The sequence below is a fragment of the Protopterus annectens genome, chromosome 3.part1 (assembly GCF_019279795.1).
Source record: "Protopterus annectens isolate FY-2018-M chromosome 3.part1, PAN1.0, whole genome shotgun sequence".
Taxonomy (NCBI): domain Eukaryota; kingdom Metazoa; phylum Chordata; order Ceratodontiformes; family Protopteridae; genus Protopterus; species Protopterus annectens.
The window spans coordinates 133,761,583-133,779,137 of record NC_056732.1 but is presented as its reverse complement, the minus strand read 5'-3'; positions in this window follow the sequence as shown (position 1 = coordinate 133,779,137).

The window sequence follows — 17,555 nt, the reverse complement described above, 5'->3', positions numbered from 1 at the left end:
AACTCTCAGTTAACTGGAAATCAGGCAACCAACAAAGAAAAAAAATGAAATAAATACAGTGCAATTTTCATGTGTTGCACTTTCTGTCCCACCCCTACCACAGAAACATACCTTATGTCTTTAGAGTTTTAGAGTTCTTAAAAGGAAGAATGGAATAAATTCCTTCTCTCCCCAACCTGAGAACAAGTCAAACCAAACACATAGTATAGGGTACAGTATTATTTTTAATAAATATAGGCCTATTTTTAATAGTAACTCTCAAGCAACCAGAAACTACAGTTATCTGGCATCTACCAATCCCCATGGGTGCCAGTTAACTGAGAGTTTATTGTAAATTGAAAGCTGGTAGTCGTAAGTAGCCAAAAACATTTTCAGTGATAATAAAGCAAGTCATTTATTGCAAGAGAGCAAAACCCACTTCACTCCAACCTTCCAATTTTTATATATCAACTCTGAGGTCACACAATAGTGGGAAATACAGACTCAAAGATCATTGACAATTGCTTTCAACCATTGCAGCTCACCCAAACAACATTTGATTTAACATTGTTCAATAATTTGAAACATTCAAAAGTTTGTTGTTATTTTCTCTGGAAGGTCTGTAAAAGGAGAAAAAAGTTCAGAACTATACTGTGCATAATGCTCATAATAATAACAACAATAATGAAAAGCTATTTTATCTTATTCAGTTTCAACTAAAACATAGATAATGCTTATCGGATCAGTGTTGAATACTATTTGACAAATGGCCAAGGATTCCAGAATTAATGATGTTAACTGATAATGCAGTATTGTTGAAGCATGGCATTATGGATGCGCTTGTATCAGATGATGATATGCAATATGCTAGTATAGAGTTAAAAAGATTTTCATTTCAGAGTATTATTGGATCAGAGAGTAGTACAGACTGAAAATAACTTTTAATGAAGATGCTGCAGAGCAATTTCAGTGAATTATTGGAATACAGAAAAAAATCTGGGATGGATGATCTTATAATCCTTGATGCCACCAATTTATATGTTATGGATGGGGCTTATGGTCTCATGATCTGCACCACTGACTGTACTATTACTCAAGGGAGACTGGCCTTAAGAGTACGCAAGGAATATGTAATGCTACCTTGGGTTATAACTGTGATGATATGAGTAAGTGCCAACATAGCCAGCTGGAGTTTTGTAAAGAATGATATGTCCTTTGAATATCAAACTGATTTATACAGGATGTTTGTGTTAGAAATGTATTAGAACTGCATGTCATTTGTATATCAAACTGATTTGTACAGATGCTTGTGCTGAAAATGTATTTGTGAGTTTTGCTTCTGTTGAAATGTATCAACAGTGCATGCTGCTGAAAGGAAGATAAGTGTAAATGTATTATTGTAGCTGAATTAAATGTATATGTTAAGATGTTAATATTAAGAAAAATAAGAGAAATGTAAATGAGCTGTTAAACCCTTAAAGGGCACACTGCAATGTTGAACAGGACCAGAGATGCTGGGTCTGGGGGAGAGTCTTTGTCTGTTAGCTCAGTGAATAGAGGAAAGACCCCAGGGACTGCTATAAACATTTGGCAGTGTATTGTGACCATCTGTGCTAACTTCCTGTCTCAGCTTCAAAGGGGAATGCTGTGAGAACCTAGAGTCAGGTGACAATATGAGGTCCTTCTGCCAGCCCTCTTGGAAATTATATTTTAGATATCACAAAGAAAAAATCTCAGAGTATTGAGTATTCTGTTTGGGAAGCCTGACTGGAAAGACCCTCGCCCATAACATCTTGCCTTGCAGTATTAAGTAACTTAACTAGGGAGCAGTGATTCTCTTAGATTCAGTCAGGAATGGTGTGAAGCTTAATTTAGACATTGCTTTTCTGAGCCTGCCCTTCAATGTTCTTTTCAATATTTCCTGTGATCTGAACTCTGTGGTTTACTGTGAATATATACTCAGTATTTTCATATACTTTTATTATTTATTATTAAATATATTTAAAACTTTTATTATAGCTGATCCTTGTAGAAGGTATCTAACCTTTGAGAGTACTTATATTTATTTTTTGACACTGTGTGGGTTATTCCAGAAGGCCTAGCTATATTGGTGAACTACTACCATTTGTATTAGTACTAATATTACACAGTATACCTGGATATACTTATATTTTAGATGTCACAAAGAAAAAATCTCAGAGTATTGAGTATTCTGTTTGGGAAGCCTGACTGGAAAGACCCTCACCCATAACATCTTGCCTTGCAGTATTAAGTAACTTAACTAGGGAGCAGTGATTCTCTTAGATTCAGTCAGGAATGGTGTGAAGCTTAATTTAGACATTGTTTTTCTGAGCCTGCCCTTCAATGTTCTTTTCAATATTTCCTGTGATCTGAACTCTGTGGTTTACTGTGAATATATACTCAGTATTTTCATATACTTTTATTATTTATTATTAAATATATTTAAAACTTTTATTATAGCTGATCCTTGTAGAAGGTATCTAACCTTTGAGAGTACTTATATTTATTTTTTGACACTGTGTGGGTTATTCCAGAAGGCCTAGCTATATTGGTGAACTACTACCATTTGTATTAGTACTAATATTACACAGTATACCTGGATATACTTATATTTTAGATGTCACAAAGAAAAAATCTCAGAGTATTGAGTATTCTGTTTGGGAAGCCTGACTGGAAAGACCCTCACCCATAACATCTTGCCTTACAGTATTAAGTAACTTAACTAGGGAGCAGTGATTCTCTTAGATTCAGTCAGGAATGGTGTGAAGCTTAATTTAGACATTCCCCGGGATTCATGAACCTTGCGCCAGGCGCCAGCATAGCGTCGGCGTTATAACGCCAAATATGGCTGCTTAGCGATTCAGGTATGAATGAATTCCACGTGCACTACCGGCCGACCGGACCCGCCCGGCGAGGTATGCAAAACACACTGTGTGCGGTATTGCACCATGCAAATGAGGGCAATAGCGATCCACGTGGCGCGAGGCGAAGCGTAAGCACGGCAATGTAAACCAAAAACGGTTTACATTTACCCAAACATACCGGAGGAGTAACGGAAGGCTGTCAAATTCAGGTATCATATAGGTGCAATATGCCAATGTGGAAAGGCACCGAGAATGTCCAAAGAAAATATGCACAAAATGTAAAAAATGACATAAATGGCACGTAGAAAGAACAGCAGACCCCCGGGATGTGTGCACAGAAGTTGTAAAGCAATGAAATAATATGATAATGTCCGAAAGAGCATTAGAACACAAATCAGCTGCACAGCCACCACACACCATAGTATGTATGTAAAGCTGCAACCCCAGCGCAATGGTTGTCAAGGAGTGGAGGCGGTGTCCCGCCGTAACCAGGTATTAGTAGTCAATTCCATGCAAATGAGGCAGATAATAGTGAATCGCAAAAACGGCGCCAGCATAAGGATGGAGCAAACGGCGTAGCGGTACTACACCGAGGAGTGGCCTACAAGAGATACATGTCAACCACACAGGGGTGTGCCACTGTAGGAGGAAGGATATTGGAGGACAGCAAATCTGGGCCGTACAATGCACATTACAGCACCATGACTGGCGTGTTAGGAAATAGATGCGCTGACAGTACAGAATGCGTGTACAAATGCATGTGCACGAGGACGACTACGTTCCCGAAACCAGTCATGTGACGGCCTCACCGGCAACAACCAGGGATATAGGAAGGTAATGCAGAGAATACGAGGAAATGCGGAAGCAGTGTAAATGTATCCGTAACGAGCAATTAACACCAATCAATGCAGGAAGGGCAAACGCCGGCAGCTGATAAGTCTGCATGCAGACTCCTGCAGAACGGGAAAGGGGAGGCATATGAGAGCAAAGATAATAGGGGATGTAGTAGAAATGCAAAGAGCAAAGAACCGAAATAGCACAGCCAAGTACAGAGGTAGCATAACTGCGTCGCAGATAAAATGCATCATATGCCATGTGCGCAGGATGCAGTAATGTAAGATGCCAGGCGAAGGCAATGCAGGCAACTGTAATGTTACACTACAGGCAGTACCATTGCAGCTGCAAGCGTAAAACCACGGAAATAATCCATGGATAGGGCCACAGACACACCCAATGACATCACCGGTATACAGCACAACAGTAATAAATGTGAATGCGACAACACACAGCGATTTCCCAAACGCCGCACCGTAGGGTGTAAACAGACGGGAACTTTTAACATGTATATGCTGGGTGCCGCCGGCCGTGATGCATAGGTATGTGGCAGAGACAGACGGAGTTGCGGAGGGTGGTGCCGACAACTACCGTGAGGCCTCACAGGAGAAGGAGAGTGTTCAGACCAAGGGTGACCTACCAGGGGCTGCGAGACCTGGAGATAGTAGAGCGCTACAGGGTGGACAGGGACACGTTACAGCAAATAGTGGAGCTGTGCCGGCCGCCTGAGAACAAGAGACAACAGAGGGGAGCCCATCCCAGTGGGCACAAAGGTATGTGTGAGCTTGCGAATACTGGCTACAGGTACCTTTCAAAGGCCCACCGGGACATAATGGGCATCTCACAGGCATCAGCATCCAGGGTACTACACCAGTTCCTGGATGCCATGTTACCACATGCCCATGAGCACATAAAGTTCCCCACATCTCAGGAGGAGTTGGCTAGCAATATGCCGCTTCCACCGGTGGCACAATACCGGAGGTCCTGGGTGCGATAGACTGTACGCACATAGAAATCAAGTCACCACCTGGGGAGCAGGGTAGACGCTACATAAACCGCAAGGGATACCCTCCATCAATTGCCAGGTCGCGGTGCAATGCGCAGGGCATTATCATGGATGTGTGTGCTGGCAGCCCTGGAAGCTACCACGACTCCCATATCTGGCATGCCTCACAGCTGTATCAGGTATTCGCCAGTGGGGACATCACACAAGGTCACCTTGTGGGGATGCTGGCTACGCACTGGAGCCGTGGTTGATGACACCCATCAGAAATGCACACACACACATGCAAGAACGCCATAATGAGGCACACGCACAAACGAGAATAATCATAGAGCGTGTGTTCGATCTTGAAATCACGGTTCCGGTGCTTGGATACATCCGTGGAGCCTTGCAGTACTCTCCAGGCACAAGTGCCCACATATTCATAGTATGTTGTATGCTACACAATATGATTCTGCGGAAACAGCTGCTGCAGGGACATAATGCCGGAGGGCCACCAAGCCCGCCACAACTGCCAGGGCAAGCACAGGCACAGGGCGCGGCGCCACGGACACACTGAGCCAGCCCCAGTAGGTAGACAGAGGTGCACCTAATATGCCTACGCCCTGGCAAAGAGGGAACGCATAGCACATACTTTGACAGTGTAGGCCCCATGGACTGACACCTCCTGACCTGCACACACAGTAAAATGGACGCCACACAAACATGTCCGCCCGTAATGTGTACCGTATGTGCGGACGTATGTGTGACTCCAACAAAGGCACCGCCCAAACACTGCACACCCAATAGTCAGCAGAGCATGGAACGCCAACACCTCAACGCCCGCCGGTTCAACAGCACACGGCGTAGCCATATGCTGCCACTATCGCCGCAAGTCGACCACACATGTACGCATTTGCATACACAGATACGGAAATACATATCAGTACACATGTAGAAATATATACGCATACACAGATAGAAAGGACAACAGGGTAATACGGAACCCAGGGATGCAAGGTCACAGATAAGTAAGACGCGAAATCACCACATATTAAACATAGTGACCGACAACCCGATCATCCTGGAGGGTGGGCAGGGCAGGTAACGCCAGCCATGGAAATGTTAACCTGCAGCAATACATATCCGTGTCGGGATGGTCACCGTCCACGGTACAGTAACGGATATGTGTAGGGTCACCACCTGTCCCACGTTGTGAGGGACAGTCCACCTTTGGGCAGTTGTGTCCTGCAAGACAATGACAAAATGGCAAATGTCCTGAGATTGTAGGACAAAACCATTTCCCATAATTACTTTATTAGTTGCAGAAAACAGTTATTTTGTAGAAGAAACATCTAAATATGATAATAAACAGAATAAGCAACTGTAATGCTACAGCTTTGTATTCCGTCAAAAAAGTGAATCGCTGTCCTCTGTACTGGCCGTGGGTATGTGTTGGCATGCAAAACCTGACGTACCTACTAAAAATGTCCCACCTTGGCCATTTGAAAAGGTGGCAACCCTACATATGTGCGTGTCATATCCATAGGACATGAGTGCGGAGATACACGCCGCCACCGGCGCGCCAACGTAGGTATTGTGTCCAACCGTCGGTGCGAAAGCGGAAAGCACCAGTGAAGTGTACGACATTATGAGGAACGTACCTCATCTGGTGTGTAAAACAGTGCATGTTCCTCGCAGTTCCTCCAAGTTCCACATTGAAAATGTCTCTCAAACAACCATTGTTAGGAATGTATATAAATGACATCCTGGTAAATAGAATGTACTCATAGTAAGTTAGTAAAGGTTCTTCACTGTAAGTAAATCAGCATATCATAATCAACCTATGACCTACTTAGCTGAAGTTGTCACTATGCCATTACTATGTGTTCCACATTATGCCCATGTGTTTCACATTACTACTGTGTGTGTTCCCCACTCCGGAAATAGAAGGTTGACAGCCATGGCGGCAATATGTGTATGTGTGAGGTGAGGTTGTCGTGTGTTCCGCTGTGTGTGTGTAATGTGTGTGCCAGTGTAAACTGTGTATGAAGGTGACATGTCACAGCCGGAGTGTAATAACAGGCGTAGGCATACAGTACAGGAACCATAGGTGTATGTACAGCAGTAGCCACAAAGTAGTACCGACATCTCCTCAGTGGCTATGCACGTGGCGACGTAAAATGATGCAAAGCGCAAATGTCCCAAAGTGTACCACAGGGCCATAGCAAACAGGAGATGCAAAGGACGCATGTACAAACCACGACCGTAGGTATGGCGGCCATAACGTACACTCCACACGGTCCGTCGGCAACGTTACACAGCATCAGGCATGTACGGCGAAAATACGAATGTGCCATCCCGGCACCGATCGTGAACAGTCACGGTCCGGTAAATACCGCGGTGTGTTCCACGACCGTGACGTAAGCAAGCGGCACACGAATAGGAGGCTACCGGTAGCATACAGTCCGCCCCAAGTATAGGACCACAATCACCGTAACTATCAGCGACAAAATGCCAATGGATGGTAGGCACGGACGAACATCCGCAGATATATAACCGATGTGAAGGAGGAATACGTGCAGGAAGCACACATGCAGGCGATACCGACAGCAGACGACATCAACAAAACAAACATTCCCGGAACAACACACAGGTAACCCGCAGCTCCCCAAGCACGGATGGAGCACACACACAAGCATATCTGGTATGTATAAATGCAAGACTCACACACCGTACCCGTCACCCACATCCGCAGATATACCCCATTGCACATATCAAAGGGATAACAGCTAAAACAGTAGCAAACACATACAGGCAGTGAATGACAGCGGCATACCCACAACAAGCTCCTGGGAAACACTAGCAGCGGCTCATGCATCCATGCATTCGCTATGTACAGGAAAATAACAGCCATGTAACACATTTGAATGCACAACACCATCGACAGACGCCGCCAGGACACGGGGACCCACATGTCGAACACAATACCATACCCAACACACACAATCCACGGCTAACACCACAGCGAAATGTACCCGACAACACACATAGCGGATGCAGTCACACAAACATGATACAATACATACCATCCTCACGAAGGTATTGCAAATAACCAACGCCACACGAGGAAAGAACCATGGCCTAGTGCCGACGCGTAACGAACGAAAGGAAGGGGGATCACCGCTGATATGCGCATAAGTACACACCGAGGAACAGGTATTGGCCTGATTAACCCACATGCATCAGGCGACGACGAATATAAGGAAGACCCCCTGGATATTCAAACCGTATGTTCATACCGAACGCAGACAAAGTAGACAAAGAGAAAAAGGGGAATAGAGACGGAATCAAAACAAAAGGCCGGAAAGGTATGTCGAACCCACGACATGTACTGGTGTGTAACACACGATACGTATGACGAATCTGTACAGTATGTGAACGGTGTGTGTAGGTAAAGATACCTGTCCATCAGGCAGAGAGAGGCGAAGGTTGGATATGTAATGCTAAAACGCGCAGCATACCAACAACTGTGGACAACGTGTGCACAGCAGTGGGACAACATGTAAACACCCGCGATAACCCCAGGGCCGGCTTGCCACCCTTTCAAAAGGCCAAAGTGGGAAATCGTCGGGACACACTTCAGATGTTACAGGTGGACACATACCCATGGTCAGTACAAAGGTTAGAACTCTACTCTTTTGCATAATGAAATGTGTAGTCTTGTAGCAGTTCAGTTGCTTATTGTGTGTCTTGTAACAGTTAGGAATGTACATACATAAATAAGTATGTTATGCAACTCTTACATAAGAATGGGATATAGTGATGTCCCACAATCTCAGGACATTTGCCATTTGTGATACATTTGTCAGGACACAACTGCCCAAGGAGGGACTGTCCCTTGCAAAGAGGCACAGGTGGTAACCCTACCCCAGGTCTGCCATAGGAGTTGCAAACACAGAACAATGCCACCACCCACGCCGATGTTGGCAGTGGATATCCAACACTGAAGTGTCACAGCAGGGGATAGGACATTTATGTATAGTGTCACAGCACACATGTGCATGGGCATATACCGCCGATGTCATACGGAATGTGCGCACGACGTGCACCTATCCCACGCAGTAGGGGCGACTATGTCAATTATGTGTAATGCAAAGCTGGCATGATGGATATGTTCACAAATCATAGACAGTATCACAGGCATAGCATGCATGATGGAGCGATGGGCTAATGTTATATACATACACAAGATATGTATGGCCTGCACATATGGGACAATGTAGTAGCAGAATAGGTACCCGAAATGGAGGTAACAGCAAGTGACCATGTCCAAACGTTCCATAGCAGGTGCAATGTGTGCCACAATGATGTCCATCAGGGCCGTGCGTAAACACATGTGCAATGTACACAGTACTGACACCCCCCCCATGGTAGTGTCCACTGAACGGCAGAACTGGATGTCAACTGTCATGTCTATACAATACGTCCGCTGTGGTGGTACCATGGGTGTGTGTCACCCACCAGCAAGGCAGCTATCACACGACTAGTGACACAGTGTGCCCCTGTGGGATGTGCACAGGACCTATGTCCCACAGCATGGTGTGTGTCCAGTCTGTGGATGTCACACAGACGCCCGGGCTGAGCAATGTGGCATGTGTGCACACATGCAGGACTGCTACTCCCCCCCCTGCCCACAGCAAACGCCATGTAGGAGTACTACATGCATCAGTAGTGTGGAGAACATGGCCCATGGCAGAGTACATTACACCCCTGTGTTAGTGGCATGCAGGTGAGCACAGATGTGTTACATGACTGTCATTTGCATATGTCAACTGTCTGAGCTGGGTAGAGAGCACAGCATGACTATACTGAGACATGTAACGTTGTATCCATTGTGTAAGGTACACCACACATGTGTCATTGTAACACGGCCTGCGTGTACATGTGTGTATGGCACAGGTACAAGGGCACCCAAGGTATCAGCTAGACATACGGTCCAGAAATGTGTAGTCCTGCACATGTGTACCCACGTTATGGTGTAATATGGCAACCACAGCACCATGTGGGCCATGTGTGTGTACATCAACCATGTACAACGTGATATGCCTGTATAGGGACAGTATCCATGTGATACACACCGCATGACTGTCAGTATGCAAAGGTGATGTGTATGCACTATGTGTGATGTAACTGATGCAATGATATCTACATGATATATCTGCCACACTGACACCTGTATGGGTGTCAGCAACATGAGCAGGATGAGCTAGAATGCTGCCAGGTATGTAGAAGTGGTACATGTAGGCATGTACAGTACTGTGTGACAGCAGGTAGTGTTATGCAAATACTGAGCATGAGGGGCCACATGTCTGAGGAACGTGCAATGCCACACGCCCCTGAAATGTTGTAGTCAGCATGATATGCCTGCACCACTGTGTGAACTGTACAGAAGGCACATGGCGAACATGCCGATACATAGGGTACGATGTGATGCTGGATGTGTACACTGTCAATAGCATAAAGTGGAATGGTGCTGAAGGGCAAAGAGCGGATCATGTCTGATGTGATACCCTCTGTACCACCCCAACCACCCATGCAATAATATGACAGGTGGCCAGCATGGGATGTGGTGTGCTGTGGCACAGAAGCCCAACAAGGGTGCCAGGAAAGGCATGCAGGTAGTCATTGAGTGTGTGAAGCATGTATGTCAAGATGTGGCCCAGTGCCATACTGAATGGCCCAGTCATGGGTGTAGAGATGCAGCCCCATACGTGCAATGCAGTACCATCCATGTGTAGTGTGATAGATGTGGTAGTGTGGTGGTCAGGGTGCACAACGTACATGAATGGGCTAGCAGTCACTGAGGGATGCTGCTGCAGAGACATGTAACAGCCAGGTTGGCGGGATACAACAACTACGGCGGTTGGAGGTGACATTGGGACTGTGTTCCCAGACATAACATGTGCATGACAGTACTATGTATGTGTCCACAGGGTTAATACAATGTCCAGCCAAGGATTGGAACCCTGTAGTGAGTGAGAGTGTGTATTGTTGGTAGGTACCCCATTGGCAGGCAGGATGCCAGCAACATCTGTGTCGTCAATGCCTGCATGACCGTGGTATGCTGCATTGAATGTGGATATAGTCAAACAGCAGAGACATACCACCACACTGCGTGAAGGCCCACACTGCAATGTCTGGCAGTCATGTGTAGGTAGCGAGCTGTGGAGTATGTCATGCACCAGCAGGACACACCATGACTGTCAAGTGACACACAACACACAGGTGAACAAAACTACCGTGCAACAGCCTGCACATGTGCCCATACAGCACGTGTGCATGGAACAGGAATACCACTGTGGCGTCTGTGAAAATGCCAGCACCACCATGTCTCAGTGTGGAATAGCATGGTCCCTACCAGTGTGTAAATGTAGCAGAAGTGCACTGTGATCACTGTTGGCATAGGCACATATACTGTCCATCGGACGGGGTGCCATGCCCTCAACTACCTCTGTCAGTGGATGTCAGTAATACCGGCTGTAGTGTGTATGTACCATGCATGCTGCTATGGTTGTGTGCTTAGGGTGTGGCTAGCAGGGATGGTAAGCATGGATGTTCAGCAAACAGAGGGGAGGTGTGTAGGCCTAGCATACAGACACATGGAGGTTTGGTGCATGCTGAGGGTAGTGCAGGTATGGTATGTGTCGTGTAATGTGTCACCCAGCTATGCGTACTGCATGGCCAAGCATGTGGGCGTGGGAGTCCATACTAGGGAAGGTCGTGTTGCTGGCAATACATAGCAGTAGCAACTGTCCCAGGTGCAATGTACAGCATGCCAACCCGACTGGCATGTAACCTGTGGTGTACAGTGTCTGCACTGTCGCGTGTCACAATGTGTGTAGTGGCCACAAACATGGGTATCTGAACATGGACTACCTATGATGCAATGTGTCATGGGAAAATACAGTATGTGTGTAAATCACGGTGGTGTGGGAACCACCCACCTGTGTGTGTTGCAGTCCAGGTATGTGACTGGGAGGTATGATCTGTGTACAATCTGGACTGGCAGGTGTGCCGTGTAGGGCATGGAGGCAGGTCCCAGGCACCGTAGATAAATGACATGTGTGCTGTACTGTGTGTGCAGTGCTACTGTACAGCACAGTGGAGGGTGTAAGCATTGTCACACATCACTGCATGCTGTGCCTACCTGTGACAGCCCTGCCAGAGGCAGACATGTGACACCGCTGCACAGGCAGCATAGCATGAGAAGATGTACATGTGGGCTGCACACCTTAGCCAGATGTCCACACGACATGTGTGCCACGGTAGTGTGGTTCAACACGACTATCAGACTGGACAAACAGCACATGCCTGCATAACAACAGTATGACCATAGTCAACAGTCCCAGTGACAGAGTAGGCCAATGTAGACTATCCCTGCATGCAGACCAGTGGCTACTGGACACCTGGCTAGACACACACCTGGACGGTTAATCCACCAATGAGCCATCACATGTCCACGTCCATGTGGGCCGTACAATGTCATCACAGGGTGGTCACAATAGCAGGTGGCAAGGCAGACACGGTGTACCAGGTGATGTGTCATGTGTGCATATGTTGAGTAGCACAGCCGTTCACATGTCTGCAACATACTGGTGCACGATGTATACTGTTACATGATGAATGGAACTGCACTGTCACCCACTACAGGGCCAGCTGGCACAGGTGTGGTGTGACTGGTGTAACCCATGTTTGCACAGGATACACACTGCTGTTGTAGGCAGCCATGCTGGTGGCCACCAGTGATATATGCAGTGGTCATACAAACATACCGTATACAGTGTTCAGGCAGGAATGTCAATTGTCGTGGACGATGTGCTGCTATGTGAATGTGGGTGTTTGTTGTGAATGTCACACATCCAGAAGACACCATCTGGTGCAGTCATGGTTGTCAACACCGTACACACATCCACAGCAGTCAGAACCCAGTCCCGACAATGTGTGTCAGTCACCCTTGTACCGTGTGACATATGTGCACATGGCGGAACACCTCCCACTGTCATCTAAGCTGGCTACATGATGGCTGGAATGTGCTGTAGAAATGTACAATGCTGGTAGCCCAATGAAGTACCTGGAATCAGACACAGTACACTATGTCAGCCATGTAAACCATGCACAACAATGACTGCCCAACAGACACAAACAATGCATTGACACATGGAACATGTGCTCATGACAACCCTCACTGAGGTATGTTGCACATATAGATGTACAATTGTCATCTATGGCCATAGCATGGATGCAGACACACATACTCCACAGGTAGTACCATGTGATGTAGGTAGGGGGCATTGCTTGTGTATATGTCACAGTAGATGTACACAGACATGTCCTGCATAGCCGTCATGTAGGGGTAGCTGTGGTATGTCACTACTGGACATGCCCATACAGAGTACCATGTCCCGCAGGAGATGTGTTAGGTGTGTACCACATGTGACATGCTGACAACAATCTGCGATGTGTATGGCTGCCGGCGTACCTGTGTGACAATGTCTGTGATGGGTGCAAAGGCACATAGTATCGTATTGTATGCACACAAGCCCCACATAGCTGCATAGCCTGAACATACAGTACAAGGAGTGTGGGATGATAGCAACCCACAGGTGGAGATGGGTATGGACGGCGGCCCACAACCACATGTGTGTGTACGGTGTTCACGTCCACGACACATGAGCATCTGAGAGGCTAGTGTCACAGTTGTACAGGGTCGCATGTACATATGTTCCGCAACATCCCTGTATGTCCCACCACTGGCCTGTGGACCGATGGACAACAAGCAAATGTGCAGGTATGAGATGTGCACAGCACATCACAGATGCCTAACGTAGAACAGGCCTACCATGTAGACATGTGCACAGTAGGTCTGCGCCACCTGCAGTCAAACACGTTAGGTGCCAAACCACACCAATAGTCCGGCCAATGACACAGATGGGCGTGCATGCCTCTGTGTATGTATGTCTGTGAATGGCTTCCGCATAGCAATATAGCCGTGTCACCATTGTGAACAACAATATGAATGGGTCGTATGTGTGAGGGTGCATCATATGTGTATGGTCAGATCGACGATACCATCAGTGGGCCTGCTATGTGAACATCCATGTCCCCATACATGGATACCTCTGCTGAGGCCAACACCACATTCACACAGGGAGGGATGGTGGTGTGTAGTGCAGCAGCAGACATGTGGGTGGCAGCGGGCAATGTATGTACACATATGTGTTACCCACATCAGTTCAGGCAGATATCCATGTGCATGGGATAGCGGTGTGTGTACACATACAGCACTGTGTCGATCAACATCCCAGCACATAGCACCTGCCAGGGCTACAGTGTATGCATGGATGTGTGATACCTGCATGCACAACACACACCCTCAACAAGCAGCGTACAGCATACCTCGCTGGAGGACAGTGTCCACACCATGGTGATAAACATGTGGAATGTCCATTTTCACACAGCTATGACAAAAGCAATGGACAGCCACCCTGCCAATACCGTCAGCCCCTGAGTGGGTCACACCCATTGCCATGTATGTGGCATACCCTGCCATATCATGCAGAGATGACCAGCAAGGCTGCATGAGCTATCACAGTCCCACATGGTGCAATGGACAAAAGGCACTCTCACTATCAACCATACACAGTAGTAATGTGGTGGCGATGCACCCTGTCATGTTACAGGTGCTGTGTGATGCTCTGCACAATGTGTGCGTGTACATGCTATGCATGGCCTTTCCTGCCAATGTGTCATGGTTACACATTGCTCCATGTCTATCACATAATGTACACAGGTGAGCTGGGGCAAGTTGTCCAGCACCGGTACAGTGCTGTGTGGAAGTACATGGCACAACACATGCATGTGCAGGTGTCCATGTGTATGTGTACAGTGCCGCTGCTGACGATCACAATGGACACAGACGTGATGTGTACTGACATATACACAGTGTACAGGTGAACAGTAGCACAGACGTCACATGGGGACATATGCCAACTGATATGGACATAGGTGCAGCCAGGTACACATGTCCATGGCAGGCTAACATCTACATGGTGCGTGCACAGTGTGATGGGGTGGCACACAGATATGATGTGACACCCAGTGCTCAATGGTGTGAAGCCACAACATCGGCTGTGTCACCGCCACGATGCCCTTCACAGATCACTGTGCAGATGTCGTACATGTCATAGCAATGCATTTCCAACAGTATGCCAGTACAGCAGTGTGAATGTGACCTGCCACCATCATTATGTCTTCCAGATAATGCCACGTTCCCGGCTTCCACCATTTAGCCGACAGGAGGAGGAGGTCATCATACCATACCTCCAGAGTAACTACAACGCCCTGTTTAGCCATGTGCCACAGCAGGCACAAGAACGGCAGGAGATGTGGGAGGAGTTGTGCAGGAGGGTGAACAGCGTGCGCGGAACCAACCGCAGCTACCAACAAATCCGCAGGCACTGCACAGACCTGATCCGGCATGCCACTGCAATCGCCAGGCAACAACGTGGGACAGGTGGTGGGCCACCAACACAGCCCCCACTCACAGCTACGGAGGAGCTCCTGGCCAGTCTGGGGACACCCACGGAACAACACGCAGAACCACTTGCGTCCATCGTGGAGGTGGGTGTCGCGAGCTGTGAGGCTGGAGCTGCATGGTAAGGCAGTGGTGCATGTTTGTATGATAGGCGACGTGGGTGTGGGTGTCATAGTACAACACATGATATAGCAATACATGCCAGGTATATGGCCACACAAGATGCAAACCATTGTATGCTATGTTGTGTTAGCAGACATGTGCATAGCACATGCAACCACACACATGCATGATGTGTCATGCACAGTGCTGACCGTGGAGATAGTAATGGCTAATGTGTATACCTTTGTGTAATGCCTTTACAGGTACGCCTGGTGTCGCAAGGCCAAGGGTCTGTTGCAGGTAAGTCTGTTGCCAGTCAAACGCATGTTCTGCTGTATTGATATTCCCCATGTGTCTAGGCATGACATGCTCACCTGTGTGTGCCCCGCCACGTATACAGCTCGCACCACCCGACATACACACCACCCATGTACAGTAGATACACCCGCTATCGTAGAGTGGTATGACACCACACAACCAATTGGTGTGTTACGTGCATTCAGCTATGCATACAATGGTGTAGGTGTTACACAATGGCTGCATGTGTAGTATGCATTGGTATGCCAGTGCAGTATGGACACAGTACCACAGAGTGAGCTGTGATCTGGCCAGAGCACAGGTGTTACCAATGTGACCCATGCCCCTGCATCGAGTGCACACGTTGTGACATGGCGCATGCCATGTCCCATGCACGTGGATGTCTGGCTGCAGCATTGTCACACCATGATATGACCTATGCACAACATAGCAGACATACACACTGTCAGCATATCCAGAGAATGTGACACGTCACACTAGTATGGGTGTATGTCACATGGGCCACCACAGGGCCGTGTGCACAATGTCTACCACACACAATTGTCAATGAGTCAGACAGACAAGGCCATGGTTGATACCTACAGGCATGTTGCCACACAGCACATCCACAGTGGGTACTCACCATTGCACCCTGTACACACATAGTGTGTTCATCAATGTAGTGGACCCCCTGGACATCTGATGTAGTACACCAGTGACATGACATTCCTCTCCACAGCTACTACAGGTGCCTCCAATGTCCACCATATATGTGCTGCTGAGCAGCTGAACTGGCTTACAGACATGGCAATGTAATGCGTCCAGGTCACGCATCGCACAGACACATAGCTGTGTCCTGCTACTGTGCAGTGGCACAGAGCCCGCACCACACACCGTACAGCTATGCACACAGCTCACAGCAAACGTACCTACACAGACATCACTGTTACACATACATTGTATCTGTACACTGTACACATAACACTGCACCACGACAGCCATCATGATGTGGTGCATGCGGTGGGACACCATCTTCACATGTCCACATGATACCGCACATGTTTGTGGTGTACATTACATACTGTTGGCAGCCATGTGTACTCCCAACTTGCCCGCGGCCACACGGTGTATCACGCTGATGCATGCAAACTACCATGAATGTGTGTACTGCATGCCTACTAAATGACACCTGCCTGTTGTACTGTCCCCACCAGGGCAGTGTACATACTGCCACTATGAATGTCTGGTCTGCATTCACTGGTCTGTGTTGTGTGAATGCTGCATGCCACCTGCATAATCACATGCATGCTGTGTGTGTGTGTGTGTGTGTGTGTGTGTGTGTGTGTGTGTGTGTGTGTGTGTGTGTGTGTGTGTGTGTGTGTGTGTGTGTGTGTGTGTGTGTGTGTCTGTATTGTAACCGATGGTATGTCTTTGTATTGACAGGTGCTGTAGGTGCGTTCCCCTCCTGCGGTCAATCTGATGCTAGTGTCCCCACAGATACTAGTGGTGATGAGCATGTGCATGAGGCACAGGCAGGGTCGTCACAGGCAGAGACTGTGCCACTGGAGAACATCACACATACGTCCCTTTCATCCCTGCACACGGTTCAGATGCCGACACATACCCCAACACCGTTGCCCATAGATGACGGTCAGTCAGCGCCTGTTGTCCCCGAGCAGGAATGTGTGGTGGCTGCAGAAGGTGTGGGGACACACGATGTTGCCAGTGTAAGGACTGGTGCAGTGCCACGCAGGCATGTGGCAGGTGCTGCCCGTAGGGACCGCTAGACATACACCTGCCGTCCAGGTTGCTGCAGCTGGGATAACCAGACGGATGTTCCAGTCTGTAATGTCGGTGCATGCACGCGAACGGGCAGAAC